Below are 19,716 nucleotides of genomic sequence, written 5' to 3' on the forward strand. Positions count from 1 at the left end.
TCTAATACAAAATGACTTATACCCCCAAAGAGGGGGTAGTGTCCCCTTAGCCTCTGAGTATTATAAACCAGTGAAGGTCTCTCTAGAATCTGGTTTCTGGTGACTCTCCAACACCTCCACACCTACCAGTATTTGTTTTTTCAGAGTTGCTAGACTGTGGGTAGAAGATGTTTTATCAAAACAAATTCTGCCTGTGTGAGGGGGGGCAGTTGAGATTCTAAGAGGCGACGCTGTAATTCCCTACTTTAACTTCTACAGAGCTCACAGCTTTTTCACCTGAGTGAATAGTCAGAGAGCATTAGTATTTAATATGGGAAAAGTAATGTGTGTGAGAGAAAGACATACAATCATGGTGTGATTGTGCATGTGAACAGAATGACTCCCATAGAGATTGTAAATAGACTGCATTTTGAGTGCAAACTTCAATTTATACTGATAGTGAACTTCTTGAGTTTTATATTGAAAACTCTGATACCGAATTCAGAGTTAGTAGGAAACAGTGCTGAATTTGATTAGTCATGTTTGCAGGAGGACAGAAGGCGAGGTGGCAACATACATGTTACATGTTAGCATTGCTCTAAGTCTTATGGTAGTTGGGGCAGGGAGGAGGGTGAACTGGATCATCAAAATTAACAAAGATGATTAAGTAAAATTTGAATTCTTTGAATACTTCCATTAATTTTACCTTGGTCCAAGCTAGGTAGAGTTCTGAACACCCTAGCCCCAATTTAACCAGAAAAGCCTACTTTTATCTTTTTTTTTTTTTTGAGACAGAGTCTTTCTGTTTCCCAGGCTGGAGTGCAATGGCGTGATCCCTGCTCACTGCAGCCTCTGCCTCCCAGTTTCAAGTAATTCTCTGCCTCAGCCTACTGAGTAGCTGGGATTACAGTCGCCCACCACCACGCCCAACTAATTTTTTTGTATTTTTAGTAGAGATGGGGTTTCACCGTCTTGGCCAGGCTTGTCCTGAACTCCTGACCTCGTGATCCACCTGCCTCGGCCTCCTAAAGTGCTGGGATTACAGGCATGAGCCACTGCGCCTGGCCCTTTACTTCTATCTATTTTAAGTCATTGGCCCTACAAATGGTTTCATTTGAAAATTTTTAAAGGGAGTTTTACTGGTTTACAACGAACATAATAGAAATTTTGAAAATGGCTAAATTAGAAGATCCTATATCTTTTCTGATTCTAACACGCCAGTACAGATGGCATTCTACCTATGAACCTGGGGAGAAATGCCCCTGCTGTTTCCACCTGACTCATTCAATATGAGAAACTAATTTTGTAATTTGAGGAATTTGCAGACATAGTATAGCAGGCAAAGAACTGCTGGCTTTCTTTATGAATAGAGTCAGATCTGGAAGGAGAGAGAAAAGAATTGAAGGGGTGCAGGGACTCCACGTTTGGGTCCTCTTCCACAAACACTCCCTTCGAGGAAGCCATCTTTCTCTTTCCTGGATTTTCCCCTCTGGGATCCCCTTCCACACTCTCTTGTGGAAGCCTGTCTTCTCCCCCTAAACTCTCTCTCTCTATTCCCTTCCACTCAGTGTGGAAGCTGCTTTCTTCTCCTGGATTCCATCTTTTTGGATTTTCTCACTCAGTGTGAGAGTTAGCTGTTTCTTTCTCTCTACTTCTCCCGTTTCTCTCTCTCTCTCTAAATAAATCACTTTCTAAAACAAAAAATAAAAAATAATTAAAAATAATTAAAAAAAAGAATTGAAGGTGCAGTTGGTGTGTGAAACTGCGAAGAATGTGGCAGCTGCTGCAGGAGCTGTGTGGGATAATTGAGCAGAACCGTTCAACTGAACTACAACCTATTTTTCCCTTTATCTTTTTGGGTGCTGATATTTGGATATCAAATTTTGGGAGTCTAAATAAATGAACTTTTATACTATCATGATTAAACATGAAGGTTTGATATATGATTTTTAAAAAGGTGAAATGACTGTTCTATTCATTTATAAATAGCAATCTTCTCAGCATAGTGCCTAGCATACAATAGGCAGTAAATACTTTTGAGTGAAAGAGAATAAAAGATGACCATGTTAATTGTCATGCAGAACATCTCAGTAAAAATCACATTTATTCTTTAAGGACCTGATATTTCCCTTGAAAGTGCACTTCAGCTTGGAAGCTAAACAGATTAGAAAGGCTAAAATAAATGAGAGAGAGAGAGAGAGAGAGAGAGAGGGAGAGAGAGAGAGAGATTGGATTCAAACCAGAAAACATAGGTTGATGTTCTGAGTGGTAGATATTGGTGGGCTTACGTCTAAACCCCTTCCTTCCTCTAGATTCTGAGTTCTGGAGTTTGAACATATGATATACTTTGGCCAATGGAATGTTATCAGAGGCTTAGCAGAACACTTCTGTGTTTCTGCTCATTGGCTTGTTCTTCTGCCATTGCCTCTGCTCGTTGGCTTGTTCTTCTGCCATTGCCTCTGCTCGTTGGCTTGTTCTTCTGCCATTGCCCAGAGAAGGTGTCCAAGCTCATGAATTGAAAGATAAAAGACACTGATACTATAGTCCTAAGTCTGTCCAGCCACTCTAGCCAAGGTCATCCTAGCTCAGCCATTAGTCAAACTTTAGACATATGAGTGACCCCAGCTGAGGTCCAGAGTGCTGCTAATATATGGTCAGCATATATCTGGGACCACCCCAGATATATGGCCAAAAAATGCTTGTTTTTGTATGCTACTGAGATATGGTGGTTATTTGTTACAAAATATTAGCATGGCAATAGAATCCTAATATATTCCAACTTCAACATTGTGATATATTGGGCAAGCCTCATATATACTTCTGATAAATTGGGCAAGCCTTTTTACCTTCCATTTTGCGTCATCAAATTATTGCTGTGTAGATTACATTAAAGAACATACTATCTGTGGAAATTCATTTCAAAAAGTTAAAATATGCTTCAAATTTAATTATCTTTTATTTTATTATATAGAAGTGGCCATGTAGTCCTATCTCCCTTTTTATCCAGAGATGATCAAAAGCTTCTCTTAATACTTTATGTACAACCAGGACATTTCCCTCTCTCTTATCTGACAGGTGGCAAATTATGGGTGTAAGTATACTCTTTCAGGAGAAGCAAACCACAGCTGTGGAGTATTCCCATCTTCTGAGAGTCAGTGATGTGTTACCATATGTTGGAATTGTTGTCAATATCAGGTTTTGAGTAATGATTTGCTCACTAGGCATTGGTATTGTTGCAACAATTCCATCTAGATCCATTTTGACCAGTAGTTTCCAAACTTTGTTTCATAAAGGTCCCCTTTTATTATCTTTGGATGTCAAAGACTAACCAATGCCAGTCAGAGCTTCTGGTCTGCATGAGAATATTCTATCTCTGAATTAATAAGATTTCAGCACCAAACAAAAAATATTAGTCTTTCATGCACTCCCTTGAATAGAGGTGCCATTTTAATCAGATTTTAAGATAGTGAAATATATTGAAATATTTTTAAAAAAATGAAAATGTAGGATCCTCATTACTACATACACATAATTCCTTGGGTGTTTAGAGTTTGAATACAAAGCTGTAAATGCAATTTTCACTGTCCATTTTTGAGATTACAAAGGACTGTTCTTATACATAAGAAAAGTAAAATAGAGTCATTGAATTTTAGACCTATAGGGAATTTCAGAGAACCCTCTCTATGCACATAAAGGGCTAAGTCCCTAAGTTATTGCATGACATTGGAAAGTTTATAAAATTAGTGAGAGAACCAGTAAGAATTATAATGCAGGCCCTCTATTTCTTTACACTATTTCATGCTACATTCCAAGGTACCTAGAGAGCACTCTCAAGGCTCTTTCTAAAAAACTTCTGTTAGCTGTTAGCTGGTATCCTGCCATTTTTGAGATTTGCTTGCTAAATTCCAATCTCCAATACCTGAAAATGTGAAAACAAACAAAAAATCATTTTGTCTATAAACGATATATCACTTTAGATTCTTAGCCATCATTTCCCTTTGGAATGAAGAGAAGATCTGACTTTTATAACTCTAAAAACATCCTGATTTTCCACATTTTCTGGTTCTTTTCTTTGAATAAGTTAGTTTTTCCTCCTGTATTCCATTAAGCTACCTTCTACTCCTATCCCCACTGCCACCATCACACACACCAGCTTCTGCCCTAAGTTTGATTATTCAGCTATACATTTTTCTTTGAACAGCCCATTCATTTCTATGCTTCCCAACCCTCCCTTACCTAAGGAAATTTTCACAGATACCCCCACCACTCTCCCCTGGGTTAGTACTATCTCCCAAAATTCACTCATGCGTTTCCAATGATCTGCTAAACACCGACAGCTGGAATTCTGTGGACACTTCCAGTTCAGCAGACTTACAACCAACATAGTCACTATGCTTTTTTACTGACAAAGAAATCTTCATTTCCTGGTGTCTCTGGTTTAAATCTTATCTGTAAGTTTCAATAGTTACTGTCTCTTGCCCCATAGATAGGATCTGTTGATAAATTCTTCTTCAGACCCACCCCGGACCATGTGGTCACTTCCTCAAACCTAACTAATGAAATATTCTTACCTAGTTTTGCTATCTTCGATCTCTCCTTCCTGCACCTCGTCTAAAACATTTCTTTCATATTAATCTTACTGAAGCATTGCAATGTCACTTAACAAGCCCTCACTGACACCCAAATTGAGATCTTACCTTTCTCTGTCTGAGCAAAGGAGTTAATTAATGTTATACATTTCCTGGTCCCAAACTTTTATCTATCTTATTTACCACTGATTCAAAACAGCAACTTGTTGCTTCAGTTATTCTGTGCTAGGTGTCAGCAGACTGGGACTTTCAGGTCATATTCAACCTGCTAAGCCAATTGTTTTTGTATGGCCTACAGAGCAGTTTTTATATGACTAAACGATTGAAACTGTATCAAAGGAAAAATAATATTTTTTGACATTAAAAATTATAGAAAATTCAAATTTCAGTGTCTATAAAAAACTTTTATAGGAACACAATCATACTCATTTGTTTACCTGTTGTTTATGGCTGCTTTTGCACTTCAATGGCAGAGATAAATAGCTACAACAGAGATCATATAGTTCCCAAAGTCCAAAATATTTACTAACTTGCTCTTTATAGAAAAATATTTGCCAACTCTTTATCTATGTACCAGTCTCTGAAAATGTACCTCTGTGCCCATGTTCATGCCATTTATCCTTGTTAAGAAAAAGTATCCAAAACTTAGAAATTAGACAAAAGAGTGACCACATGTCATTTAGATGTCATAGTAAAGCATTGCCTGACAGGCCCACTCAAGGATTATATAATTCTCTAGAGGATTGTGCCTTTGTTTGATTTACTGTTTACTGCTGATCGGATCCAGGCTCTGAAGTTACTTGTTAACTTGTAAATTTCTATTTAGGAGGAAAGACTAGTCAGAAGGACACAGTTTTATTGCCCTGAAGTATATTAACATTTTACGTATTGGTAAGTTCATTTCAGAATTTCATTTGACTTACTGAATGACTGACTATATAAATCTATTTTTTAAACTCTCCTTTGAAGCATTTTTATCATCCTGATGAGTCGCTCATGAATGAGTTAACATTAACTTATTAATTAACAATATCATTCGTTAACTCGTTAATTAACATTAACATCTTTAACACACTCAATTCAGATTTGTAGGGCATCATGTTTTTAACATTTTCAAAACCATCCTTTGACACACTGCTTGTAATTACCGTTGAATATCTGAAATCTTGGCCTCCAAGCGCTGTGTCAAATGACACCTAATGCTGCCTGTGTTGATCACACTAGCTTAAATTCATCACTTTCACAGATTATGTCTTGTTAGTGGTCATATAAGTTCTCCCATAGGCTCTAAAATCCTTAAAGTCAATTAGTATATTTTTTTATAGGACCAGATTCTCAAAATGCCTTGATCACTGTAAAAACTCGACAATGTTTCTTGAATGAATGAGCTCAAAATGGATTTTAAAAAGAGGTTGAAGAAAAAAAAAAAAACCCGACAACAAAGCAAACAAAAAAACCACAACAAAACATCAAAAGGGAAAGAATAGAGAAGATAGTACAGTACAACAATACAGAGCACTTTAAAAGCTCGGCATAAGTAGAAAATGAGATAAAGAACTGTCCCTAGGTTGCAGTGAGCCAAGACAATGATAGATTGCCTGCATTTAGGGTCTGTAGATTTAGCCTCTTAAATGTTAGCAAGAATCTTGTACATGATAAGGTAGGTCTCATCCATGTAAGTATAATTACCAGCTTCTTGTAAACTGAACATTGATGGAGGTGATTCCCAATCTGCATTCAGCATTAAGGAGTGAATTTGTCCTGTCCTCATTTCTCCTTTTTAGAACAATTTTACAGCAATTAATCTCTGAATAATGGAGAATTAATGCTCCATCAAATCCATGGCTCAATATACTTTCTACTCAATAGTGCAGGTTTAGATCTAATAGATTCTAATATTTACTTAAATACCTAATGTATTCTAAATGATATACTGAGTGTTCTGCATTTTTTAAACTTAATCGCAAATTTGATTTTGGAAAAATGTTAAGTCATTGACAAATATAAGAAGAAAAATTACCCATTATCTCACCTAAAAAACTATTCTCAGTTAATCTTCATTGACAAGTCTTCATAGTAGGCATTAACATCCTTATTTTGTCAATTTAAAAAAAATTTTATTTTTAATTTTGTAGGTGCATAGTAGGTGTATATATTTATCAGGTACTTGAGCTATTTTGATACAGGTATTCAATGTAAAATAATCACATCACAGAAGGTGGGGCATCCATGTCCTCAAGCATTTACTCTATGAGCTACAAACAATCCAATTGCATGCTTTAAGTGACTTTAAATGTACAATTAAGTTATTATTGACTATAGTAATTCTGTTATTTTGTCAACGTTGAAATTGAGATTTCTAGAAGCTCTAGATTTCATTTAGTTTATGTTCTAATACACTCAAGATTGTGATGTGGAATCATGACATTTGATAAATCATTTGGGCCAAGTACCAACAAAGACAAGGTATGTGAATTTAGTGACGTTTGCTATCAGGTCCCCATTCTCCTTACTCTACATTCAACTACCTTGTGGCATTCAGTTTTCCAAGATATCCTTCAATTATTCTCAACTTCTGGTATTCCCACTCTTGTGTGTAGGCAGGACACAGTGACCTGCTTCTAATGAATAAAATGTAGCAAAGACAACGGGCTATCACTTGCACAAATAGGTTTCAGAGAGCAATGCCTTCCTCATTTCTCACAATCTCTGTCTCTCCATCTCTCTTACCATCTCAGCTACCTTGCCTTGAGTAAACAAACTGCAATGTTGGAAAAGCCTCTGTGGCAAGAACCCTCTATTCAACAGCCAATGAGGAAACGAAGCACAGAAGATAATCCCACAAGGAACTGAAACTGAGCAGCAAACATGAATAAGTTTGGAAGCAGATTCTTTCCCAGTTGAATCTACAGAGACGACTGTAGCCCCAGCCAACACCTTGATGTAATTCTGTGATAGACTCTGAAAGAGACGACCCTGTTGAATTCTGCCTAGATGCCATAGAAACTGTGAAATAATAAATGAATGTTTTTTTAAGCCTCTAAGTTTTGGGATAACTTGTTATGCAGCAACTGATAGCTAATACACCCTCCTCATGCACAAACTTGGTGATACTCCTATTTCTCTATTCAATATAGTTGGCATACAGGTCCATCACCTTCTTAGTAAGCTATTTCATAAAACAATTGGATAATTCATTTAAATCAAGATGTTAATAAGTGATAGAAACCACCCTTACTTCATTCAAGTTGTTTGTATTTTAATTGAATGTGGACTTTTAGATTAAGAAATCGAATCTCCAGGGTTGGAATTTGAAGCATTACAAAAGCCAACAGGGCAATGGGTTTTTATCTTTTCCTGTCTGAGGGTCAACTTGTAGTGAGGTAGCTAGGGCCTCAAAGTGGTTTGTTTCTTCTAAAAGATCAAGGGCTGGTTGCTCTAATACCATAGAGAATGTCATGGAACGCCCTCTCAGTCTCTATGTTGGGGCAACCTGGACTAATTACACTGGAAACATTGAAGACTATGAGCCAAATTTAGGCTGAAGGTCAGATGATGATTTACATGCCAAAATTGAAGTGAGCATTTATGGAAGAAACATGCATTCCTTGGAAACCGTTACCGATGTCTTTGAAATCCCCTAATAATGTCAACGTACAAATCTCAGTGAAAGATCGTATCTCCTTTGTCGAGCCAATTTAGAAGGCTTATGTAATAAATACTTCTCAATTCATGCAGCCATAGACTTGAATCCAAGTAATGTATTTTTATTAGGAACAATTGCAATATTATATGATTGGTTTCAAAGAATATCGCCCCTTAGAGAATAAGGTAAAATGTTGTTGTTCACCCATAATTTATGTTAGAAGACAACAATTAATGCAAATCTATTTAGTATTTTTTTGCATTATAGTAACAAGCCTCTAATGTTGACTTTATGTCATATTTTACATGTATCAAAACAGTATGTTAAAGAATTTAAAATTTGCATGTGTATTACTTACCTAAAAGGGACACTGTAATGACTCAAAGACAAATACACATTTTTCAGAATCCAGGCATATTTGGGTATATTTTTAAAATATGAATGTATTTAATAAATCTTAAAAACTCATGAATTGGGAAATACATGTAATTCTACATATGGTGAGAATAATGAACATAATGAGTAAATCTGATACTAAGAAATAACATTAATATTTTTTTAAGTCACATTATATAGCTTACTATAAATATAATAAAAATTATGTCTGACATCAGAAAATACATGTTTTATCTCTGTTGGAGATTGCCATCAAATATTAATATTTTTTTTTCCATGGTGTATAGGTATCAATGAGAGGGAGCTGCCTGAGCGAGAAAACGTTTCCCATGCCCTTCGGTAACCCGTGTCACATTAGAATCAGTTATTATATAAGTTGTGTTGTACTACTTAGATCTCCTTTTCTGTTCTAAAGTATTTGGTTCCCAAGCTTCTAGAATGACTGCCAGATGAAAGCTCTCAACTGTATCACTCCCAGAAAACTGCCCTGAGCTGGAGCAAGCTGTCTTGCCCAATTTCACACCTCCTCTCCAAAGGCAGCCTGCATCCAGTGATTTGTCTATACAGATGTTCAAATGACTGGCACCCTTGTTGCAAAATGAGACAGCTCTAAAGGACCATTTTACCTTCACAACTGCCCATGAATGTTGGCTGAGATCTTTTTTGGAGCTGCATCACAGCCCAATTTTTCCTTTGCCCAATCCTACTTTCTTCTCTTCCACTCCAAAAATATTGATTCCAAAACACTCCCTAACTACATTGCTTCATGTTAATCTCCATCTATATCATTCAGAACCCAAACTACCATATATATTATCTAATAGAGCATGAGCAGAAGGGATGAATGGCACTTCTGGGTCCACACCTTTAGAAAGCAGGAGAGTATTCTAGAAACTCTTTCCCACCATTTGTTAACTGGATGTTAAGAAAACTCTGAGGCTTTAGAAGGTAGTGGAGCCACAAGATAGAGTCCTTCAATAGTGCAAGGTAGTTTGGAATGATCAGGGACATAGCATTAGATTTTTAAGAGAGGGAGAAATAAACTTCTAGTGGGTTAAACCACTGACATTTGCGGATTTGTTATATCATTGAGCATGGTCTATGTTATTTAAAAATACAGAAATTAGTTTCTTGAAGTAGGTTCTACTGGCAACCCAGACTTAGCAGGCAGTTGGAGGGTGCTGTGGAAACTGATATCAAAGGTTAGGAAGCTGGAGCCACACATATCATGCAGTGATAAAACACTAAGTGAAAGTGTTACCTGTGGTACCTGAGAAGGAAGATTAGGTTCCTGCTGAGCCAGTGGCCCTAAGGGAGGTGGTGGGAAAACATATTAGTGTATGTTGGCTATAACTTGCTGTGTTTAACAGTTATTACACACACAAAATTGAAGTCATGCAAGAACTGGCTTGAGAGCAGAAATAACAGGGAATAGAAAGACTCCAGAAATTTAGATCCTTACATGGCTAGAAAAGCAAATTGCTTATGGAGCTAAAAAGCAGAAGATAAAACTCATGAAGGTTTGAACAACAAATGCCTGTTTGAACTTCTTATTATAACAGAAGGGATCTACCCTGCAGCAAAGGCCAGATTATGAATATATCCTTCTACCCAAGCCTTTTATTTCAGATGATCTTAAGGTAGTCATAATTAAATTGAGACACTGACAAGAGGATAAGGCAATAAAGAGATAGATTAAGTACGAGAATTCTGTCTGGAAAAGAACGTTGAATACGGTTACAAGCAAATTAGACAGATTAACAGCTAATCAATCAAAAGCCAATAAAGTCGTTGAGGGAATTGTATCGCCAAAAAGACTATCAATCCAAGCAAGGGTCAAAGAATTTGACTAATCAAAAATTAAAGCTACTCACAGACCCCTGAATTTGCATAAGCATAAAAACAGCAATGAAATGTGTGCAACCCCCAAGGAGGGCTTACTTAGTGTCTATGTTATATAAGTCTACTAAGGAAAATGAATAACAAAGATCCCCACAAAGGCTGGAGCCACTAGACATATAAAGCAATGGATAATGGAGTTCTATACAAAAAGAGAATCAAATTCTAATCAAGAATTCTACTCACTTCTAGAATTGAAGTCTGGAATCTTTATAAAGCTTGCCTGCCAAGATTTCCAAAATTCTGTAAATCAGTAACTATATTGCCCAAACCAATATTCAGATTCAGTGCAATCCTTATAAAAATACCAAAGACATCTTCGCAGAAATTTTAAAAAATTCTAAAATTTATATGAAACTACAAAAGAACGAGAATAGCCATAGCTATCCTGAGCAACAATGATGAAACTGGAGGAATCACATTACCTGCATTCAAATAAAACTACAGAGGTGTAGCAACCAAAACAGCACAGTACTAGCATAAACACAGATATGTAGACCAATGGAACTCAATAGAGATCTCAGAAACAAGTCCATATATTTACAGTGAAATCATTTTTAACAAAGGTGCTAAGAACATGCACTAGAGAAAAGACAGTGTCTTCAATAAATAAATAAAACACTGGGGAAACTCTCCAGAACATTGGATTGGGCAAACATTTCTTGAGTAATACCCCACAGTACAGGCAACCAAATCAAAAATGGACAAATGGAATTATATCAAGTTAAAAAGCTTTTGCACAGCAAAGGATACAATGAACAAGTGAAATGACAAGCCACACAATGGAAGAAAATATTTGCTGTATATGTCTAACAATGGAGTAATAACAAGAATATATAAGGAACTCAAACAACTCCATAGGAAAAAGTCTGATAACCTATTTAAAAATGGGCTAAAGATCAGAATAGACATTTCTCAAAAAAAGACATACAAATGGCAAAGAGGTATATGAAAAGGTGTTGAATATCATTAATCATCAGAGAAATGCAAATCCAAACTGTGATGAGACATCATCTCCTTCCAGCTAAAACGATTTTTAGTCAAAAGAGAGACAACAACAAATGCTACTGAGGATGTAGGGTAAAGGGAACCCTTGTACACTCTCATTGGAAATGTAAATTAGTACAACCTTTATGGAGAACAGTTTGGAGATTCATCAAAACCTAAAAATAGAGCTGCCATATGATCCAGCAGTCCCACTCCTAGGTATACTCCCAAAGCAAGGAAATCAATTTTGTCTGCACTCTCATGTCTATTACAGACCTGTTCACAATAGCAAAGATTTGGAAGCCACCTAAGTGTCTATCAAAAGATGAATGGCTAAAGAAAATGTGGTACATATACACAATGGAGTACTATTCAGCTATAAAAATGAGATCCTGTCATTTGAACAACATGGATGGAACTGGGGGGTCATTATGTTAAGTGAAATAAGGTAGGCACAGAAGGACAAATTTCACGTGTTCTCAGTTTTTTGCGGGAGCTGAAAATTAAAACAACTGAACTCATGGCAATCCTTCTAGGATGGTTTCCAGAGGCTGGGAAGGTTAGTAGGGGAGTGAGAAGTGGAGAGAGTTAATGGGTACAAAAAACAAATAGACAGAATTAATAAGATCTAGTATTTGATAGAACAAGGTGACTATACTCAATAATAATTTAATTGTACATTTTTTTTTTTTGAGACAGAGTTTTACTCTTGTTACCCAGGCTGGAGTGCAATGACGCGATCTCGGCTCACCGCAACCTCCGCCTCCTGGGTTCAGGCAATTCTCCTGCCTCAGCCTCCTGAGTAGCTGGGATTACAGGCACGCGCCACCGTGCCCAGCTAATCTTTTGCATTTTTAGTAGAGACGGGGTTTCACCATGTTGACCAGGATGGTCTCGATCTCTTGACCTCGTGATCCACCCGCCTGGGCCTCCCAAAGTGCTGGGATTACAGGCGTGAGCCACCGCGCCCGGTCTAATTGTACATTTTTAAGTAAGAATATAATTGGATTGTTTACATCACAAAGGATAAATGGCTGAGGAGATGGATACCCTATTTACCTGGATATGATTTTTGTGCTTGTATGCCTGTTTCAAAATATCTCATATATTCCATAAATGTATACACCTACGATGTACCCACAAATTTTAAAATAAATAATAAAAAATAAATTTAATAAAAAAGAAGAGAAAGAGAAGAGGTAAGTGTAATTAGGAAGTGGCAGAATTAGAATAAAGGAGTTTGGTTCTGTGTGTGAAGATGCCACATCCAGTCTTATGGTGTTCTAGACACTATGGATAAGGCTCTCAATGGAATGTTCAGTAGACAGTAGTAGGTTAGTGAACAGATTTTAAAGAGAAGAAGAGCTTCAGGTAGGTGAAAATTGACACCATCTTTTCACTCTAAAAAGACCATCCTGCCAATTTACCCTTTAGCCTGTAGTTAATAAGCATGCCCATTTCCTCACCTCCTCATGATCTCACCAACACTTGGTGCCTCACCTAATCGGCATGTGTAGACTTATTTGCAATTGTTCATATTTTGGAAAAAAAAAATATGTTAACATTTTAGTAAATGTCACTCTTTCTTGAATTGGGCAGTTTCCTCTAGATAAGGTATCCTGGAAAGTTTATTCCTACGAGCCTCTACTTTCATCAATTCATATTGGTAATCCATATTTACTTTAAAAATCATCCACAGAATGAAAGGACTGAGCCCAATTTCAAATAAAACTTTATATTTGATCTATATGAACACAGATTTGGGCCAATTTCCTTAATAGGTTTCTCAATTTAACTGTAATTGTATTCCATTTGGATTCTCTCTTGGGCACATGTGGCATTTTGCTAAGACTTCTGGCAGCATAGCCGCTTATATATAGTTCAGTTGATAACATACACTTCTTGATTGAGGAGTTCAGAGAGACTCTATTTAATTGTACTTTCCACTGCTCGCTGCTGTGTACAAAAGAGCCAAGTAGAGAAGGTTCATCTTTTCCTCTCCGAGGTGCTGATTTGCATATTTAAACATTCTGTGGATGCTCTCCAGTTGCAGCTCAGTGGCTAATGTTTAAGCACATATTTGCATTTGAAAAAAAAGTTGTGAAAAGGAGGAAAATATACATTTGATCAAAGAAATGCTAATGAGAATTTAGCATTTCAACTTCTTCACTCTTTTTCAAAAGATTATTATGACCTCTTGGCTAGAAAACTGTATCTGTGCTTTGTACCCAGGTTTGAGGACTTAAGATAAAAAAGTAATTTATGTGCTTCTGAATTTTTATTTATGTAAGGAGTGATCCCTGGAGTCTTTGCTTATGGAAGTTTAGCATTACTTCAATACCAGCAAAACTGAACCTCAATATAAAATCTCCCCGAAATATCTGGCTCTCTGTTCTTCTGTAAGCAGAGTGATAAAGTTTTGACTGAAACAAGAAAGAACGCTTACAAATAAAAAGGGGAAGAGGAAATAAGGGATAATTTTCTGCTTGTCTACTTTAAAAAAATTTTTGGTGTTAATAAGGAGCATTTGAGATTAGACAGCTTTTCCTAGATGCTGATGGCAGCGGTGGATATTCTGCCTCTCAAAGACCAACCATATCATGGTTTCATGAAGTGAGACCATATGCTGGGCTCTACACTGAAGCATCAGTCAAACATATCCTTTTTTTCTCACTGATTCTGTGGTAGCCAGTCTTGAAAGATGACTCCTATGAACCATATATTTCTGAATGTATGCCCTAATGTGGTCCCCTCCCACAATGAATCTAGGATAGCCTTCTGACTTGACCCATTGAAACCAATGTAATGTGGTGAAAGTCATAGTAAACCTTAAGCAGGCCTAGCTACCTTGACTTTTGCACTTTTGGAAAACTTGAACTTCCATGTAAGAAGTCTAGTAGCCACCTGGAGGGACCAAGTAGAGATGGGCCAAGTGGAAAGCTGAGGCCCTGAACTATATGGAGAGGAAGAGGGGTGAAGTCATCCTACATCCTAGTTTGGCCTCCATGCAACTCCATCCCCATCTCCAATATGACTACAACTGCAGAAGGGCCCTAAATGAGACCGGTTGAAGAACCACCCAGCTTATTCCAGCTGATAGCAGTCAATTCTCATGAGTGAAAATAAAATAAAATGCTTGTTTTAAGCCATTTGCTTTTGGGGTGGTTTGTTACAGAGCAATAGAGAACTGAATCAATACATTTTTCTCAGGCACCTTTGCACATATCTTCCTTCCCAACTCTTTATTTTGCAAATCTTTTTTTTTAAATTATACTTTAAGTTCTGGGGTACATGTGCAGAACATGCAGGTTTGTTACATAGATATACATGTGCCATGGTGCTTTGCTGCATCCATCCCCCCGTCATCTACATTAGGTATAGGTATTTCTCCTAATGTTATCCCTCCCCAATCCCCCACCCCTATTATCCCTCCCCTAGCCTCCCCACCTCCCGACAAGCCCTGGTGTGTAATGTTCCCCTCCCTCTGTCCATGTGTTCTCATTGTTCAACACCCACTTATGAGTGAGAACATGCGGTGTTCGGTTTTCTGTTTTTGTGTCAGTTTGCTGAGAATGAAGGTTTCCAGCTTCATCCATGTCCCTGCAAAGGACATAAACTCATCCCTTTTTATGGCTGCATAGTATTCCATGGTGTATATGTGCCACATTTTCTTTATCAAATCTTGGAGACGTGAGAGTTAATAGACTATTGCATTGGTTCAAAGACAGACATTATATGCTCATCTTTAACCTGCTACCCCTATTCCCCAAAACCATATAGACTGTGAGTAGCCCATGGCTCTGATATAGCATATCAGGTCCATAAATTGTGTGTAGATTTTGGTTTGGTTTAACTTTACTTACAGGTGATTTGGTGAAATACTTAGAGATGTGAAGATAAATGTTCTTAATTGCAACCTGTTAATGACCTTCCTGGACATCAGTGATAAACCACAAATCAAACATGTTTTGAAAAAAAAAAAAAGGTGGAATCAAAAGATACTACACATATTTTCGTTTAACATTAAAACAAGCAAATTTTTAATCTGATCCCCAACCTGCTTTCAGTAATATTACTCTTTTGGCATTTAGTACCTACTATGTACTATGTTTTATATATATACACACACACATACACACATATACGTTAGTTTATGTATATAACTTTTAACCTGTATTCACAATGTACCAGCATTTACATTTACATTTACTTCCTTTTCTTTCTCAAACACATCCAACTCATTCTTGTCTCAAAGTCTTTGAGGCCACATTTCCTGGCTTCAAGATCAGTTCCTTGGATGGAATGGCAATTAATGCCAGATCTTTCCCTGGTTGTCCACTTTTTTGATTCTAGGTCCAGCCATAATTTCACCTCTTATAAGTAGCCTTCTGTAATAACTATGCAAAATTAAACTCCCCAGGTAGTTATTTCCTATCACATCTTCCTGGTTTATACTGTCATTGCATGTATCACTGTCTGACATTTTCTCATTGATTAAGGGACATGCCTTTTTTCTCATACTATTCCAGAAAGTATGTTCCCAGCACCTGGAACAAGGCCTGGCATTAATGAATGAATGAAGTAAGTAAGGAAGAAACTTTTACAACTTATCTTCATGAAAGGTATTACTGTCTACTTTTATTTTTTTTATAAATGTGGAATTTGAGGATAAAAGAGGTAACATAACATGCTCAAGGTCTCTCAACTATGTAAGTGACTTCCTGTTCTTTACCTGATCCTGCTGTCCCTGCTGTGGCTTCCATGTGGTTAGGTGATGAAAACTTCTGGCAAACATAATCTTAAAAGGGGGTGTACTAAAGATCAAAACACATAAACTGAGTAAACAGCTGCTCTCCTCTGCTAGACCCTTAAAACAAGCCCTTGGAATATTTATCTGGTCCTCTTTCTCCCTACATTTAAAAAGAATAATGAGGTTTACAATGTGTACTTCAATTATTAAACATCATCAGCTCAAATCAACAGGTCTTAATGGTGTATTGACCTCATTAAACCAAAAACAAAAGTTGAAGATTTAGGTTATCTTAGAGTGTTTAAGAAGATTGGCTATGGGTGTGGTGGCCCACGCTGGTAATCGCAGCACTTTGGGAGGCTGAGGCAGGTGGATCATGAGGTCAGGAGTTCGAGACCAGCCTGACCAACATGGTAAAACCCTGTCTCTACTAAAAATACAAAAATTAGCTGGGCATGGTGGCGCGTGCCTGTAATCCCAGGTACTCAGGAGGCTGAGGCAGGAGAATCGCTTGAACCCAAGGGGCGGCTGTTACAGTGAGCTGAGATCATGCGGCTGTACTCCAGCCTGGGCAACAGAGTGAGACTCCATCTCAAAAAAAAAAATTGGTTATTCAAAGCAGAGATTTACAAATGAATACCTGAGAAGTTAATACCCATATTCCAGGCAGAGAGAATCAGGCATAGCAATATGGTTATATCTAAAGCTGTACTATTTAATAAGAGGATTAGGGCATCTATGAGTCCAGACTAAGGAAACATCCATAATCAGAATTTGTCTCTATCTTTGTGTAAGGAAGAAAATGACCAGAAAAGAGATAGACTAATAGCTATTTCTCAGTGTTGGAGACAATTTCATCAAGACATTTGACATTAAGTACTTTCTGTTCATTTTCCTCTTTATGATTCTACATTTCCCAAGTTTCTGATTATGACTTGGCTTTTGTACAAGGCTGCAAGAATATTCTGGTCTTTTGGACCACAATTAGTAATTCTCATTTTTTTGAAGAAAGAATCTTAAATGCCTGGTTAGCATGAGTCTGTCCAAGAGAGAATGATCATCCCTAGCTCTATTAACAGATGTAGACTTTAATAACTCAAGATCAGACTTATGAACCTTCAACCTTGGTGGCCCACCCAAGTGCCACCTTGCTGATCTGTCCTTCAGCTGACTCCTTGCTTCTGTTGACACCATCACAGAAAGATCGTATTCTATAATCACAATACAGACCTGGGCCTGTATGTGACAACCCACCAGCACTGGAGCAAGGAATTTCAGAACACTGGCGAAAAGAGAAAAAGAAAATCCACTCTGTGTGTGTGTGTGTGTGTGTGTGTGTGTGTGGTGTCTTCCTTTTTCTGTTTTAAGACAGAGATTAGAGAGATGGATCAAAAAGGAGGACTCTACATTGTTAGTTTAGTCAAATACTTAGATGAATTCTAAGAAAAACAATTAGCATATGCCAATACTTTTGATTCAGTCATACTCTACTAAGACAATTGGGGGTGGGTGAAAAAGTAACACACAAGGGTCAGTTTATATGAGTTAATTTTCCATTGTTATTTTTACTGATCTAAATGCTTTTTTACTTTTCCAAATAAATGCCTATAATATTACTTTGAGCACCTGCATCCACCCACTTTTGATTTTGGCATTTCCTCTGGGCACGACCTAATACAGTAATAACTGCAAACTTTTACACAGATGTTCAAAATATAGAATAACTGTGCATCATTAATAAGCAGTAATACTTACCATGGGTATAGAAACATCTGTGATGTAACAGAAATTAGGTTTTCATTTTAATGCCTTTGGCCTCTTGGAAGAAATGTTTTCCAAACTTAAAAAAAAGTCTATATTATTAGTTTATTACTTTTTCACACCTCATTGTGCTGCAGGTACAATATATCATGTCTAAAAAATGTGATTCTTTTTCTGGTTTTCTTGTCACAAGTCTTGTCCTCAGTAAAGAATGCTATTTTCAGTTTCTGTATTTTTTCCTTATTAGGAATTTATAGAACTTCCTTAAAACCACTTACTGCATAATACATAGAAGAACATACATACGAAATCCCCTCATCTTATCCGGAATGATTATCTTCTTAAATGATCTAGCCTCTCATGTTAATCTTCAAGGAACATTTTCATCCTTGTAGCTACTACTTGGTTTCCCAAACCAACTCACAATTACGTTTATAGATTTCAATGCTGGATGTCTAAACTAAATATAACTACATTACAAGGAATATATATATGTAGATATAGAGAGAGTGGATATATATATATGCACACATATATGTTTGTATCATTGATAAATATATACATAACAAATATTGACCAGCATGCTATTGTCCTAAATATGTTTGTTCTCATAAATTTTCTAATATTTTTACCCCAAGACCTATATACACAAACAGGTACACATAGAATTCGAGAACTATCTTCATATATTAGTTTTGATGTCATAAATATTTAATAAGAATTATGGGGTGCTGTTAACTCGTCTTACTGGTTTTAATATTAGAAAATAAATGTAATTTTAGACTGAAGAATGAAGAATAAAAATGTTTTCAAAGAGAACATTTTAAATATTTTTTATAATGGATATGGATATATGTTTATGCATCAAATGGTAAACCTTGTTGATAATTATTACTAGCATTATTTTCACAAAAATGGATCTCCTTTTTTGTTTTCAGGATCTACTAACATTGATTAAAAGAAGTTTGCATACGCAACTTATTCACATTGCTTTATTTTTTTGTTATTGGTGGTATTGTTCAATTCACACAAAAAATGTATTTCAAGTCATCATATCCTTGCAATTAACCAGAGAAAGAGTAATCTTGAAAGAAAACATTTTACAAACTGGACACATACCCTGTTTATTTTCTCTGAAAGTTGCACTCCATAAAGCAAGTCCATTTTTTTAAACCTTTCCCAATATTATACAAAAATATTCTTATGCAAGTAATAAATTTATCTTTAAACATCCAACTTTTTGAAATTGAAAGCAGTCACACCAAAAGTTATCATGGTTAAGTTTTAATTTAAACATAGAACACCTTGTGCTTATACAAACTGCTGTTATCATGTGCTCATATACTCTTGACATGGATCTGGCAAATATACTCTGCCGTTATACATTAAATTACGTAAAAAAGGATAATCAGCGCAGAACTTGCCTATTTCTAAACAATGTTCTTTAACCATCCTCATCTTATTCGCTTATATATATCATTTCTTTTTGGAAAAAAATTTAAGGCAAGTGCAATTAAAGTTACAAAATCACTATCTCTATTGCTAACATATGCAGCATTCATATTTAGTGACTGATCTCCTTCCCTCTTAAACATGAAAGTACAAATGCTAAGTATGCTATACTTGCTACAGTCAGCTATATAGTCTTATCTATAAGCTGAAGTTAGAATCTTTAGAGATATCAAAACAAAATTACACTTCTCCAGCAC

The sequence above is a fragment of the Aotus nancymaae genome, unplaced genomic scaffold, assembly GCF_030222135.1.
Source record: "Aotus nancymaae isolate 86718 unplaced genomic scaffold, 86718_ANA_hifiasm-v0.15.2.pri h1tg000058l, whole genome shotgun sequence".
Classification (NCBI taxonomy): domain Eukaryota; kingdom Metazoa; phylum Chordata; class Mammalia; order Primates; family Aotidae; genus Aotus; species Aotus nancymaae.